The sequence below is a fragment of the Schistocerca gregaria genome, chromosome 10 (assembly GCF_023897955.1).
Source record: "Schistocerca gregaria isolate iqSchGreg1 chromosome 10, iqSchGreg1.2, whole genome shotgun sequence".
Classification (NCBI taxonomy): domain Eukaryota; kingdom Metazoa; phylum Arthropoda; class Insecta; order Orthoptera; family Acrididae; genus Schistocerca; species Schistocerca gregaria.
Genome location: NC_064929.1, coordinates 182852967 through 182868694, shown reverse-complemented (window position 1 = coordinate 182868694; position 15728 = coordinate 182852967). Strand labels below are relative to the sequence as shown.

The window sequence follows — 15728 nt, the reverse complement described above, 5'->3', positions numbered from 1 at the left end:
TTCAAACTTATTTTATATTTAGGCTGTAGATTTCCAAATGTCGGTTCCTTTTCAAAACTGTGTCTATTAAATGCCCACTACAGTCCCTAGAGGCCTGTAACAGAAATTGTAAAATACTCCCTGTACACAGATACACAGAAAGAGGAGAAGCAATTAGCTGTGCTTCATACAGAAAAGGCCATTGGGTGAGTAAAACGGGACAGGATGTTGGAAAGTCTAAAACTTAAGAACAAGCCAACAATTAAAGTGTTACACACAAGGCAAAAAGCCATAAGCGAAGAAATGGTATGCCACTTTGGTCTAAAATCGGTACATGAGTACGGCCCGGTTCTTGTTTTTCATCAACTTTGTTTACCCTACACATCGAAGACTTGTTACTGAAGTCGTTAGAAATAGAGAAGAAAGAATAAGCATGGGAGGCTGGAATATCAATTGCGTCAGATTTGCTGGTACTGCCTGCAGTTGTATGATAATTTATTCAAAGAAAAAACTTGAAGAAAAATTGTGAGACTATGGAATGAAGATCAACACACTCAAAATTAAGAAGATGAGAGTAAATGACAAAGACGATATGAAAGTGTTAACAACACAAGGTCAAAAAAATGACTCTGAGCACTATGAGACTTAACTTCTGATGTCATCAGTCCCCTAGAACGTAGAACTACTTAAACCTAACTAACCTAAGGACATCACACACATCCATGCCCGAGGCAGGATTCGAACTTGCGACCGTAGCGGTTCAACACAAGGTCAAATTGAACAGGTTGCACAGTATAGATATTTGGGGAGCATGCTAACTGACAACTGGACGAGGAATAAGATCAAGATCTACAATGACGAAGCAAGATTTTCAAATTCCTATCGTGCAGCGAAATGTCGTAGGAATTAAGGAAAAGTTTGGTTAAATGCTTCGTGTGGATTTTTTTCCGAACGCCTGTGCAAGTTAGGCATTGAAGAGTAGACAGACAAAATTAAAGCATTAGAGATGGTTTGGAAGAGAAAGGAAAAAATAAAATGGACAGTGAAGTAACGGGAAGATTAAGGCAAACAGAACTCTCTTTAACCTCGTTAAGAAAAGAAAAGTGGAGTGGGTGGGACGTATACCGCGACTAAAAGGAGTTAGGACTACAGCTATCGAATGCACAGTGGGAGGACAGAAGGAAATAGGAAAGAGATGAATAAAAACGCTGGAAGTGAACAGACTACGAAGCACTTGGCCTGGAAAGGGATCACATGGAGACAGCAGTGGTGGCGAAGCGCTGAAGTAGGAAATGCAGAGTAATAATGCAGATGTAGTCACAGATACTGGAATTCTTCGTCTGGCGCAGTGCGTAGAGCTAGACTTGGCGGTGAGTCACAGGTGATCGATACCGCCTTGTGGCAACAGCAACAGTTAGTTTGCTGCACCGCTTGGCTTAGAGCTAGATCATAGATGGGCCTCTAATTCCTTTTCGGATAGTCCAGTCAGTGTTATCGCGTCACAATAGTAGTGTAGTATCTGTATGGACTACCTAAGAAGATGTGGCTCTTCTTTACCGCAGTGTCGTAATGTGGATGCTGCCAAACCAACGCGACGCAGGGGTTCCCCTAGCAGCTGTGATTGAAAGGGAGGCGTGCTCTAGAGTTCTTGAATCTTCTGGACCTTTAAAATTACTGGTGCCGGAGCTTAGTTGTCAATATCGGATTTAGTTTGACGTTATCTCTGCCTCTGTATTAGGGTGACTCTTCTCACTTTTCGATCGTCTTATCTCCCCTTTCCAGCTTGAGGTCGTTCAAAATATCCCCAGCCGCTACAGCTACTTATTTTTGCACGTATTTCATTTCCTACTCCAAAGAGTTGCGCAGGGTGTTGTAGAACAGACTTCGTTCTTTACAGACAACTATGCCTGTAGCCTAGGAGTGGGGCAGAATGGCTCCGAACTGGGAATATTTGGGAGGAGATTTCCAAGTCTGGCGTTCGCTTAGTATGCAAGGGAAACCGTAAAAAAAACCTGTAGGAGCTAGTTGAAGCTATTTTATTTTTTATTTCTTGGTCCATGTTCAGTATTTCCTCAGTAAAATATTAAAACTGTGTGACGTGTGTGTATGTGTCATTCTTTTCATTCTTTATCTCCTTCGTAACTGGCTGTTTTGATCAGGTGTCTGCTATTCCATTTCCAGGATTACGGCAGTGAGGTTTTACTCAGCACATGGTACACCCAGAATCATAATTTCGATGTTTATTAATAAGTTCATGACGATGTATGCCATTGGATGGTTGTTTCGTCCGGTGTAGAGGTATCTCAGAGAGTGAGGCGCTGATCCGGAATGAGAAAGGGTGACGATCTGAGGAACCATGTGATTCTAGGCATATAAAAACGCTCGTCGTCCATCGCAAATTCAGCGTGCAAATCGTAATTTCCTTACGCAGTGCAATATTTTTTTCGCCCACGACAGCTGATACTGAAGTAAGCACGAGGATATCCATGGTCGTTCTTCGAAGCGCCGTTGTAGATGAGACTATCTTTGTTTGTGGTTTTATTATTTTGTGGTTTTGTTACACTCATGCTCATAAATTAAGGATAACTGCAGATAGTGGTGCCGCACAACGTAGCACTACACAAAACTGGCCATAACAGCATAGGCGCATAGGGAACACACGCGCCGGCCGCGGTGGTCTAGCGGTTCTAGGCGCTCAGTCCGGAACCGCGCAACTGCTACGGTCGCAGGTTCGAATCCTGCCTCGGGCATGGATGTTTGTGATGTCCTTAGGTTAGTTAGGTTTAAATAGTTCTAAGTTCTAGGGGACTGATGACCTCAGATGTTAAGTCCCATAGTGCTCAGAGCCATTTGAACCATTTTTGGAACACACGCGACACAGATCTGTAAGTCCACGGTATTGGTGATAAGTTGAGAAAACCATCCCGGAACACATGTGCTACAAAACGCCACTGTTTCCTGCGTATGTGCCCCAACATCAAAATGCGATATGATCACCATGAACACATACACAAGCCGCATAACGGGTTGGCATTCTCTGGATCAGGTGGCCGAGCAGCTCCTGGGGTATAGCCTCCTATTCTTGCACCAGTGCCTGTCGGAGCTCCTGAAGTGTCCTAGGGGTTTGAAGGTGTGCAGCGATACGTCGACCGAGAGCATCTCAGTCACGCTCGATGGTGTTCAGGTCTGGAGAACAAGCAGGCCACTCCTTTCGCCCGATATCTTCTGTTTCAAGGTATTCCTCCACGATGGCAGATCGGTGGGGCCGTGCATTATCATCGATCAGGAGGGAGGTGGGACCCATTGCATCCCTGAAAAGGGAGACATACTGGTGCAAAATGATGTCCCGATATACCTGAGCTGTTACAGTTACTCTGTCAAAGACATGCAGGGGTGTACGTGCACCAATCATAATCCCACCCCAAACCATCAAACCACGAATTCCATACACATCCCTTTCAAGGACATTAAGGGGTTGGTATCTGGTTCCTGGTTCAAGCCAGATGAAAACCCGTCGAGAATCACTGTTCAGATTATAGCTCGACTCGTCCGTGAACATAACCTGGGACCACTGTGTTCTTGACACCAGGCTTTACGGGCTCTCCTTGCAGGTCTCCAGGCGAATAAACCGTGTCTGTTCAGTCGTCTGTAGACTGTGTGTCTGGAGACAACTGTTCAAATGGCTGCGGTAAGGTCCCGAGCAAGGCTACCTGCAGTACTCCGTGGCTGTGTGCGGACACTGATGGTGAGATATCGGTCTTCTTGTTGTGTTGTACACTGTGGACGTCCCGTATTATAGGGCCTGGACACGTTTCATGTCTGCTGGATTCGTTGCCATAATCTTGAGATCACACTTTGTGGCACACGGAGGGCCCGTGCTACGACCTGCTGTGTTTGACCAGTCGCCCTGGTATTCTATTCCTCATAACGTCATCAATATGCGTTCTTTGAGCCATTTTCAAAACACAGTCAACATTATCACGTCTGAAAGAGTCTGCACACTTACTCGCAGCACCGTACTCTGACATGCACTAACACACCTCTGCGTATGTGGACTGCTGCCAGCGCCACCGTGCGACGACCGCAGGTCAAATGCACCGCATGGTCATACCACGAGGTGATTTAAACCCGCAAACTGCCCACCAGAGCGTTGTTGCACCATGTATCAGCATTATCCTAATGAGCATGAGTGTAGTTTGGTGTCCATTGTGAAAGTCTAGAAGTAGTACAACACGTTCTAACATACTGATTTGCGACGATGATTCAAATGGTGACTGTAAGGGTGCAGTACAATTTGTGAAAGTTGTGCTATCGACTTGTCAGCTGGTAGACATTATCACTGCGTGGCCCGATAAATAACCAACAGTAATAAGTCTGCAGCCTGTTGTCGCACAGCTGTAAAAGAAGCTGACGGGTCGTCAGAAACGAGAACTTCAAGAAATCGAAGACTCTGTTCTAGGGAACCAAAAGTAATCGAATACATATCCTAGATGACATTAACAGAATACAGGAGCTTTTTTTTTTCTTGTAATGCACTCTCAATCTCGCGCGTATGCAGCTGAAGTTAAGGATGCATAGATTTCTGGCAATATGTATTTCTTATTTAGTTTCATATTTAAAAATGTGAAGCGCGCCAGTTACTTATACACTACTGGCCAATAAAATTGCTACAGCACGAAGATGACGTGCTACAGACGCGAAATTCAACCGACAGGAAGAAGATGCTGTGATATGCAAATGATTAGTTTTTCAGAGCATTCACACAACTATGGCGCCGGTGGCGACACCTACAACGTGCTGACATGAGGAAAGTTTCCAACCTATTTCTGATACACAAACTACAGTTGAACCGCGTGCCTGGTGAAACGTTGTTGTGAAGCCTCGTGTAAGGAGGAGAAATGAGTACCATCACGTTTCCGACTTTGATAAAGGTCTGATTGTAGCCTATCGCGATTGCGGTTTATCGTATAGCGACACTGCTGCTCGCGTTGGTGGAGATCCAACGACTGTTAGCAGAACATGGAATCGGTGGGTTCAGGAGGGTAATACGGAACGCCGTGCTGGATCCCAACGGCCTCGTGTCACCAGCAGTCGAGATGACAGGCATCTTACCAGCACGGCAGTAACGGATCGTGCAGCTACGTCTCCATCCCTGAGTCAACAGATGGGGACGTTTGCAAGACAACAACCATCTGCACGAACAGTTCGACGACGTTTGCAGCAGCATGGACTATCAGCTCGGAGACCGTGGCTGCTGTTACCTTGACCCTGCATCACAGACAGGAGCGCCTGCGATGGTGTACTCAACGACGAACCTGGGTGCACGAATGGAAAACATATTTTTTTCGGACGAATCCAGATTCTGTATACAGCATCATGATGGCCGCATTTGTGTTTGGCGACATCGCAGTGAACGCACATTGGAAGCGTGTATTGGTCATCGCCATGCTGGCGTATCACCCGGCGTGATGGTATGGGGTGCCATTGGTTACACGTCTCGGTCACCTCTTGTTCGCATTGACGGGACTTTGAACAGTGGACGTTTCTGTCCTTCTTCGATCCCTGCGAAACCCTACATTTCAGTAGGATAATGCACGACCGCCAGTTGCAGGTCCTGTACGGGCCTTTCTGGATACAGAAAATGTTCGACTGCTGTCCTGGCCTGGAAACCTCTGGTCAATGGTGGCAGAGCAACTGGCTCTTCAGAATACGCCAGTAACTACTCTTGATGAACTGTGGTATCGTGTTGAAGCTGCATGGGCAGCTGTACCCGTACATGCCATCCAAGCTCTGCTTGGCTCAATGCCCAGGCGTATCAAGGCCGTTATTACTGCCAGAGTTGGTTGTTCTGGGTACTTTCTCAGGATCTAGCATCCAAATTGCGTGAAAATGTAATCACATGTCAGTTCTAGTATAATATATTTGTCCAATGAATACCTGTTTATCATCTGCATTCCTTATTGGTGTAGCAATTTTAATGGCCAGTAGTGTAGATGGCCCGCCCTCTGGCCGCGCTGTCTGGCGCGCTATCCGTCCGGCGGATTAGTGTCGAGGTTCGGTGTGCCGGCCAGCCTGTGGAGGGTTTTTACGGCGGTTTTCTATGTACCTCGGCGAATGAAGGCTGGATCCCCTCAGCTACACTGTGTCGGCGACTGCTGCGCAAACACTGTCTCCATGTACGCGTACACCGTAATTACTCTACCACACAAACATTTGGGGTTACACTCGTCTGTTATATTCTTAAGAAAGATTTTGTGCATTCCATTGGATTATACCGACCATAGGAATATTCGAAACATAGAAATTCGGAACACCCCGACATTTGCGTGAAGACAGGTTTGACAGTGCGACATATCTTCGTGTAAATCTAACTCTCGAAAGAAACGTTGTTAGCAGTGCTGAAGACTTTATGTGTTGGCGGTAAATTCGCGCAAAATTACGCACAATCGATCACTTTTACGAAAGCTGGCGCTTGCAGTTTAAGAACCAACATACACTAAAAGAATTTCACCAAAAAAATTTCAAATAATTTTTCATCCATTTATTTTTTTAAATTTATTCACCAGACTGTTAGTAGTGGAATAAGGGCAAGGTTATTTAAATACAGAATAGAAAATGTTCGTGTAGTAATCTTCTGCGGACGCAGGTAGATAAAATAAAACAAAAATAAAAATGAAAATCGTGTTTGAATATTGGGCCCAAAAACATCAGTCGTTACGTTGACCACTGTGCTACCGCTTCGGTTGAACCGGTTACTCGCTCAAAGCGAAATGAAGTACCTCGGAAACTTCGATCGTCGTTTTCTCAGAAACGGTGGAGTGTCTACAGATAAGCCGTGACACGAGTTCGCTTATTTTGGCCCCTCTTCCACGACGTTTCTGGAAAATGGGATTATGGCACCTGCCATGTTTGCCTCGTCAGTGAGTGTTAGAACTCGCAGAAAATATCGTGGCACCTCCCCAGAAATGCGTTGACTGTCACCTAGCGACGTGCGTGCGCACTTCGGTCGCTTTCGTTACTGTCTCTTTACTACACACGATGGATCCGCAGTCTTTGGGGACGGAGAAGGTTCTTCACAATCAGGCACGGACAATTATGTGCAATGCCATTAAATATATATCGGACAAGACAACCGAGGAAGCAAGAACCTCATTAATAACAGTACTCGAGAGAGTTGCAGGAACCGGTATCCATTCGAATCACGCAATAAAGAGAATAAATTGCGCTATAAAGAGAATAAACGAAGAGAGAGAAGATATAGCTACAAGCAGTTCCCATGGCTTCCGTACTACTTCAGGAAAGACGCAGAAGAACGAGAAGAAAACTTCATATTTAGGCTGTCAAAGTGTAAAATAGATTTTTATTTTTACCAGAGGGTACTTAAGTATAGTACACATAGGAACGTATACTAGGGTAATGAACTATGAAGCCTACTCAGAAAGGATAAGCGGGGACATACCCGGCATTTGCGAGTATATAGGTCAGTCGTACCTACATGGAGATACGATGATATGTAAAAAATAGGAATGTTTTATAAAGGGGCGTACCAACCAAAACGGAAAAAGGAAGTGCGCTCATAAGGTCGACCCACAGGCAAGGTATAGGTACTGATCCTAGGAGAAGGGGACAGTATCATGACAAAAGTGTATAGGAATTATTCTGGAAAGTATGAATTCTATACACAACTAGCGTTATTATGTTTCATATAAATAAATGATTGTCAAAATAACACTTCCATTTTGTCCAGAGTTCGTCCAAGCTACTAAAAATAGTAAGAATAGTACATACTAAGGAAAGGTAGAACAAAAGATGAGAACAGAAAATAGATTACTCATGTTTCAGGAACGCCTGGAATTTATCACTGGAAATAAAGGAGTCCTCACAATTTCTAAATACTAGTGAAGAGCTGACTAAAGCCTCGAGTGAACGGTCATGGCTTAATATTAAAGTAGGATGAGAGAGAATAGCAAAGTAGTAAGCAAAAGTTTATTCGCGCTTATTGAAATAAAAGAAATGTATACTGTTAAAATATGAAATTGTTAGTATGTGTAAAATTATTTACATAATGATTATATATCCGGGATATGTAGTGATTCGAGAATTTCGGTGTAAATTCTATATCCATTCGGGCTTCTACCATCTTGAACACACGTTATTTAAGATGTCAGTGTAGGATGATAGAATCCTCCCTACCGCACGTCACATGTTTGTGTGTGGAGGTTTGAAATTCAGTCGCGAGAAGAACGTAGACGCGGTGGTCGAACTGCACCGACAAGTAACTGTCGGGCAGTCCATGGGTGTTTAGCGAGTGCGCACGAGAGGACCATGGAGTATTTATGTAACTCTGTGATAATAGTGTCAGTGGCCATTGTTAGTGAAAAAAGGAACTCTTAAAAAAACTCTTAATCCAGACTTGCTAGAGGCAAGACATGTTTATTATTTCGGTGTAATAGAGTCGTGGTTATTAAACCAACTATGTTGTAAATGTAAGTTAATTGTTTCTAATGTGAGATGACTTACAAGAATTCGAATGTTTATGTGAGAAGTGTGAGTTTTGTTCTTTGTGGAAGTTGATATATACCAAGAGCGAACTAAAAGTATTCTTCTAGTACCTCCTTATTTCACGAGTAAAGAGGGAGTCTTAGAGGTTTCTTTATCTAGCATTATACTTCGGAAGTGGAGTTTATAGAGATTCCAGCAGCTGCCTAGCCAGCGAAGAAGATCGCATGCGCTCTCTCAACTTGTATAAAGGAGGTGGAAAGGTAGCATACATACACTTCAGACACTCTTCTGTTGTCAAAAGCGTTAGGCCCTTTTTAGCTCTCCAAATCTCATCCAGTGCAGTCCCCAACAATCAGTCTCCCCTGACCCATGGCCCTGGGTAACTTTCCCAAAATCTACCCCTTTTCCTAGACCTCACCACTCGTTTCCCTTCACCCCTCTTCCTTCCCCATCAACCTATCTGCCTGAAGATGGAGCCACTTGGTCAGAAAGCTTGCCTAATTATAATCAACGTCACAGAGTGTCAGTATATTAATCGGCGACATTGTCCGCTATGCCACTGGTCAAGTAATTTTGTGAGCACTGTAATTCTGTTTACATTTTAAAATGTGTTATAGACACCCATATGAAACAAAGTATCTCATTTAAATTATTCCTTGGCAAGATGAGAAAGAGAGAACGTTTTTCAAAGCGGTGTAGCTGCACCAGCAGCAGGAGCAACGAGTTGAAAGATGGGAAAGCGGGCAATAGCGAGAGTCGTGTTTTCAACTGTCCACCCTCTGGACTCACCTTGGGCGGCTCCGGCTGTGGATTGTGTGTGCAGCTAGCGGCCGCGGACGTGCGCGCACATGCTGCAGGCCCGCCTCACTGCTCCGCGATCCTGCAACACACATGTGCGAACACACAGTTCACCTCAACTCTCACACCTGTACCGTAGCACCTAGAAACGTACACTGAAATATTCTGCTTGTTGATCTTGCAGTTCGCACCATGTTCCGAAATTTTTGTACATAACCTGCACGCAAAATTTCGCATTATTTTATACAATAAGATTTTATTTTGTACTTAAATACATAATTGGATAACATAAAGTGTTGGTATTGTTGAAACTTCATGGCAGATTGAAACTGTGCGAGGGACCGAGACTCGAACTCGGGACCTTTGCCATTCGCGGGCAAGTGCTCTGCCATCTGAGCTACCCAAACACGACTCACACTCCGTCCCCATAGCTTTACTTATGAAAGGAAGGTAGGAGGCGAGGTACTGGCATGAATAAAGCTGTGATGAGGACGGGGCGTGAGTCGTGCTTGGGTAGCTCAGATGGCACAGCACTTGCCCCCGAATGACAAAGGTCTCGAGTTCGAGTCTCGGTCCGGCACACAGTTTTAATCTGCCAGGAAGTTTCATGTCAGCGCACACTCCGCTGCAGAGTGAAAAATCTCATTCTGTTGGTATTGTTCTTATACACCAGGGGTGCCGACGGCGAGGATTCAGAGCCGCATGTTGCTTCGGTGTAGTGCGACTCTTGAAATAAAAGCAGATAAGTAAATAAAGCATAAAAATAATGAAATTTTAAAAAGTAAAAATAAAGATACGTACTTACACTATGTGATCAAAAGTATCCGGACACCTGGTTGCAAATGGCTTACAAGTTCGTGGCGCCCTCTACCGCTATTGCTGGAATTCAATATGGTTTCACCAACTGCGACATAATCGAGTATACAAACAGTGATCCAATACTTTTTCATTCCAGTCCCTGACCACAAATGAATTCTTTAGACAATAACCCGTTTCAGTTTGTAATGATCATCCTCAGATCTTTTTTACACCATGTCCTAAAGTGATACGGCCATAATGGCATCGTCAAAACATATAAATATAATCAGCATAGCATCGTCTCATAGATTTAAAATATGGTTTAGAATAGGCCACATCGTCCAAATAGTGATTATTGCCAACTAGCTACTCAAACATGGTGTGAAAAAGATCTGAGGTTGGTCATTACAGACTGAAACCGGTCATCGTCTAAAGAATTTATTTGTGATTAGAGACTCGAATAATAAAGCATTCAATATGGTGTTGGCCCACGATTGATAACAGCTTCCACTCTCGCAGTCATACGTTCATTCAGGTACTGGAAGGTTTCTTGGAGAATGGAATCCCATTATTCACGAAGCCTCTTTGGAGAGGTATCGATGTCGGCCGGTGAGGTGTGGCACGAAGTCGGCGTTCAAAACATCCGAAAGGTGGTCTGTAGCATTCAGGTCAGGACTCTGTGCAAGCCAGTCCATTAAGGGGATGTTATTGTCACGAAACCACTCCGCAACAGCCCGTGCCTTATGAACAGGTGCTCGATCGTGTTGAAAGATGCAATCGCCATCCCCTAATTCCTCTTCAACAGTGGCAAGCAAGAAGGTGCTTAAAACACCAGTGTAGGCCTGTGCTGTGATAGTGCCCCGTAAAACAACAAGGGTTGCAAGCCAACTCCATGAACAACACAACCACACCATAACACCACTGCCTCCGAATTTTACTGTTGGCACTACACACGCTGGCAGATGACGGTCACCGGGCATTAGCCGTACCCCCACACCCTGCCATCGGATCGCAACATCATGTACCGTGATTCGTCACTCCACACAACGTTTTCCCACTGTCCAATCGTCGAATGTTTACGCTCCTTACACCAAGCGAGGCGTCGTTTGGTATTTACCGGTGTGAGGTGTGGTTTATGAGCAGCCGCTCGACCATGAAATCCAAGTTTTCTCACCTCCCGCCTAACTGTCATAGTACTTGCAGTGGATCCTGATGTAGTTTGGAATTCCTGTGTGATGGTCTGGGTAGATGTCTGCCTATTACACATTACAACCCTCTTCAACTGTCGGCAGTCTCTGTCAGTCAACAAACGAGGTCGGCATTTACGCTTTTGTGCTGTACGTGTCCATTCACGTTTCCACTTCACTATCTCATCGGAAACAGGGAAATAAGCGATGCTTAGGAGTGTGGAAATCTCGCGTACAGACGTATGACACAAGTGACACCCAATCTCCTGACCACGTTCAAAGTCCGTGAGTTCTGCGGAGCGTCCCATTCTGCTCTCTCACGATGGATGAGGTTGCTAATATGGAGTACCTGGCAGTAGGTGGCAGCACAATGCACATAATATGAAGAACGTATGTTTTTGGGGGTGTCAGGATACTTCTGATCACACAGTGTATATCAAGCCAAGTCCTCGCAGGATGCGCAAGCGCGTCATTAAAAAATGAATCACTAGAACTTGCGACCAGTGTCGGGCACGAACGATCCATTTGCACTGACGTACCAACACTACGCGGATTTGTTCGCTGTTGCCCAGATCGGCGCTCTTTGGCGTCCACGCACGCCGCGCCGTGCCGAACCCCTTCCATTGGTTTTGAGCAGCGCGGCACGGCGCGAGCAATGTGGACGCGGCTTAATATAAAAGATACTCCTCGATTCTCCAACTCACTACTGTGCAACTAGGCCAATCAGTTGTCGTTGGTAACAGTTTTTTTCGTAACAAAATTGTAGAAGTTTTTATCTCATTGGTCCTTTTTTTTGGATTCTGAATCAGAACTGTAAGTTTTATGGTTTGTAGGAAGCTGCCTTCACAACGAAAAACGCAAGAAAATTTTTTTTAGCCTCTTTCTTAGTTTTTCGCTAATATTGCGAAAACTATGTGTTTTTCGAAGATCACGACTCTATAGAAAATTAAAGCAGAGAAAATGTCCTACAAATTGCTCTTCTGACGAGTGGTATTCGCGCTAGAGCGCGCTGAAAAGAAGCGAATTTTTTTGGCACTTGTGCCAAAACGTCAGAAACGCCAGCTGCGACCACAACAACTCGAATAATATACACCTATTCAACTAAAACCCCTACTCTACTTGGTAGCACATTGTGGTGTCACCGCCAGACACCACACTTGCTAGGTGGTAGCCTTTAAATCGGCCGCGGTCCGGTAGTGTACGTCGGAACCGCGTGTCACTACTATCAATAATTGCAGACCGAGCGCCGACACACGGCAGGTCTAGAGAGACTTCCTAGCTCTCGCCCCAGTTGTACAGCCGACTTTGCTAGCGATGGTTCACTGACTTCTACGTTCTCATTTGCCGAAACGATAGATAGCATAGCCTTCAGCTACGTTAATTTCTACGACCTAGCAAGGCGCCATGATCCGTTTCTATTGATATTGTGCATCATGTACCGTCCAGAGCGACGTTCTCCATTAATGGATTAAAGTTAAGTATTCCACCAGCTACGTCCGTTTTTCTCAATTATAATTCCCTTGTCATGTTCCAGACCTCACGACAGCATGCGTGAGCTAAAACGCTTGCATTTCGGCCTCCTACTAAATGTTGGCTCTCCTGCCAACCACAACACATATTAAATTTCCTGCAACAGACGTATGTAACGTTCAAATTTCTCATACTGGGGAAGGGAGCAAAGCGAAAATCACGCCCTTCCATCTATCTCTCTCGGGACTGTACTTTCGTGGTATTACCCTTGAAACGGGTTCTTTTGAATGAATTGCTGGGAAAGCAGATTTGGTGAAAACATTAACAAATTATATGTGCAACATATTAGGCACATGAAACCGATTACAAGGATTAACGTACAACCTGTCTATAGTAATATGCCCGTTTTACGAAATGAGTGAACCCTGAGCCCAGGATTGGGTCACCACTTCTACTAGGTTCTTCGTCTGAAGAAGAATGAAGTCATTCAATGATAGAACATAGATATAAAAAGCAGAAAAATTGCATAGTGGCTTATCCATGTATGAAAAAATACCTGTACCGACGTCACGTGTGCAGATATTTTACTTGTCTCCATTAGGCTTGTAGTGGTCTAGCCAATGGTTTCTTGGGCACTAGAACAATGCAGTTCAGAACCTGTAAGATATTTCCTTCCAGCTTGTGTATGAAGACATGCCGATCGAAGAGGTTGACAGTGTTATATTTCTGGGATTACAGCTCGTTAATAAATTCAGTTTGGAAGGGCATACCACAGAATTGATTAAGCGCCTAAACAAGTCTGTATTTGCAGTGAGAAGGATGTCACATGTAGGAGATTAAAATTGCGTACTTAGCTTACTTTCATTCTGTTATTTCATATGGGACTGGGACAACTCATCAAACCGAGCAAAAGTTTTTAGGGTGCAAAACCGTGTGATAAGAACCATTTGTGGTGGAGATTCAAGAACATCATGTAGAAACTTGTTCAAGGAACTTTGTATTCTAACCACTGCTTCTCAGTATATTTATTCCTTAATGAAATTTGTTCGATGCAATACATCTCTATTTCCAACCAATAGCTCAATACATAGTATCAATACTAGGAATAAGAACAACCTACATCAAGACCTAAAATCACTTACCTTGATCCAAAAAGGGATCCAATATTCAGGAACATACATTTTCAATAAATTGCCATCAACCATTGGAAACTTGGATCTAGATAAAGCACTGTTTAAACAGAGTTTGTTTGACTTTTGATAGGCAACTCCTTCTACTCCATAAATGAATGTTTTAACAGAGACTGTTAGGGCAGCTTAAGTAAAAATATCTGTTAGATTTCAGTTTTGGCAGCACTTGGCCGCAACAGTCAAGATTAGGTATTTTGTGTATGATAAATTTATTAATAGTGCATGTTTCATTCTGGCCGCGTGTTAATTCTGTAAATATTAGCTGTTCTAGTTTACGCATTGTATTCACCTATTTCGACAATCCCCTGACAAATGATCAGGGTAGTAAGTATTATATTCAAATTGTAAGTAGGCTGTTTAGGTTTTTTTATTGGTAACGCCACATAGCGCTCTGTATGAAAAATCACTGGCTGTAGTGTGTGCAGTCAGTGGCTGGTTGGCATTGTTGTAATACTCGCCATTGTAGCGTTGAGCGACTGGATGTTAACAGCGCGTAGCGTTGCGCAGTTGGAGGTAAGCCGCCAGCAGTGGTGGATGTGGGGAGAGAGATGGCGGAGTTTTGAAATTTGTAAGACTGGATGTCATGAACTGCTATATACATGATGACTTTTGAACACTATTGAGGTAAATACATTGTTTGTTATCTATAAAAATCTTTCATTTGCTAACTATGCCTATCAATAGTTGGTGCCTTCAGTAGTTTGAATCTTTTATTTAGTTGGCAGTAGTGGCGCTCGCTGTATTGCTGTAGTTGGAGTAACCAAGATTTTTGTGAGGTAAGTGATTTGTGAAACGTATAGGTTAATGTTAGTCAGAGCCATTCTTTGTAGGGATTATTGAAAGTCAGACTGCGTTGAGCTAAAATTATTGTGTGTCAGTTTAAGCACAGTCATGTATAATTGTTCAAAGGGGACGTTTCATAAAATGTTTTAGGTTTTTGGGTTATACTTTCTGACATGTCCCAGACTGACGAGAATCACTTCATTTTTTGGGTCTACCGAACAAAAATTAAATCTAGACGGTCCAGGAGATGGGTCTTGGGCGTGAAAAGTTTAGGAAAAAGGTCAGGAGCTGTGGAACGATCGGATTTAACAGTGCGTTGTTGCTGTTGTTCAACTGAAAAAAAGTAGTAAAAACCCGAATGTTATGTAAAGAAAAATTTGTTTGTAAAGATGCACAACTATGCAAAACATTACAAGAAGTATTTACTACCATCTGTCACGTCAGCGGCTTTACACAGTGGTACTGCAAGGGGCTCGTCCAGGTCGTCTTCGTCTTTTACATCAAATTTGTCTGCGACACTGGAGTACGGCGCTTCACGTTGCTGTATTGTAAATACACTCCTGGAAATGGAAAAAAGAACACATTGACACCGGTGAGTCAGACCCACCATACTTGCTCCGGACACTGCGAGAGGGCTGTACAAGCAACGATCACACGCACGGCACAGCGGACACACCAGGAACCGCGGTGTTGGCCGTCGAATGGCGCTAGCTGCGCAGCATTTGTGCACCGCCGCCGTCAGTGTCAGCCAGTTTACCGTGGCATACGGAGCTCCATCGCAGTCTTTAACACTGGTAGCATGCCGCTACAGCGTGGACGTGAACCGTATGTGCAGTTGACGGACTTTGAGCGTGGGCGTATAGTGGGCATGCGGGAGGCCGGGTGGACGTACCGCCGAATTGCTCAACACGTGGAGGGTGAGGTCTCCACAGTACATCGATGTTGTCGCCAGTGGTCGGCGGAAGGTGCACGTGCCCGTCGACCTGGGACCGGACCGCAGTGACGCACGGATGCACGCCAA

At 44.3% G+C, this 15728-nt stretch overlaps 1 protein-coding gene across 7 annotated transcripts in view; it reads right to left on the bottom strand.

Moving 5' to 3' along the window:
- LOC126293306 (glutamate-gated chloride channel) overlaps positions 1-15728 on the bottom strand; it is a 1510688-nt gene that overhangs the window by 403116 nt on the left and 1091844 nt on the right. For all 7 annotated transcript variants that reach the window (XM_049986444.1, XM_049986443.1, XM_049986446.1 and 4 more), the window contains exon 2: positions 9271-9361. The gene's annotated coding sequence lies outside the window, so the exon portion shown is untranslated. The remainder of the gene's footprint in view (positions 1-9270; positions 9362-15728) is intronic.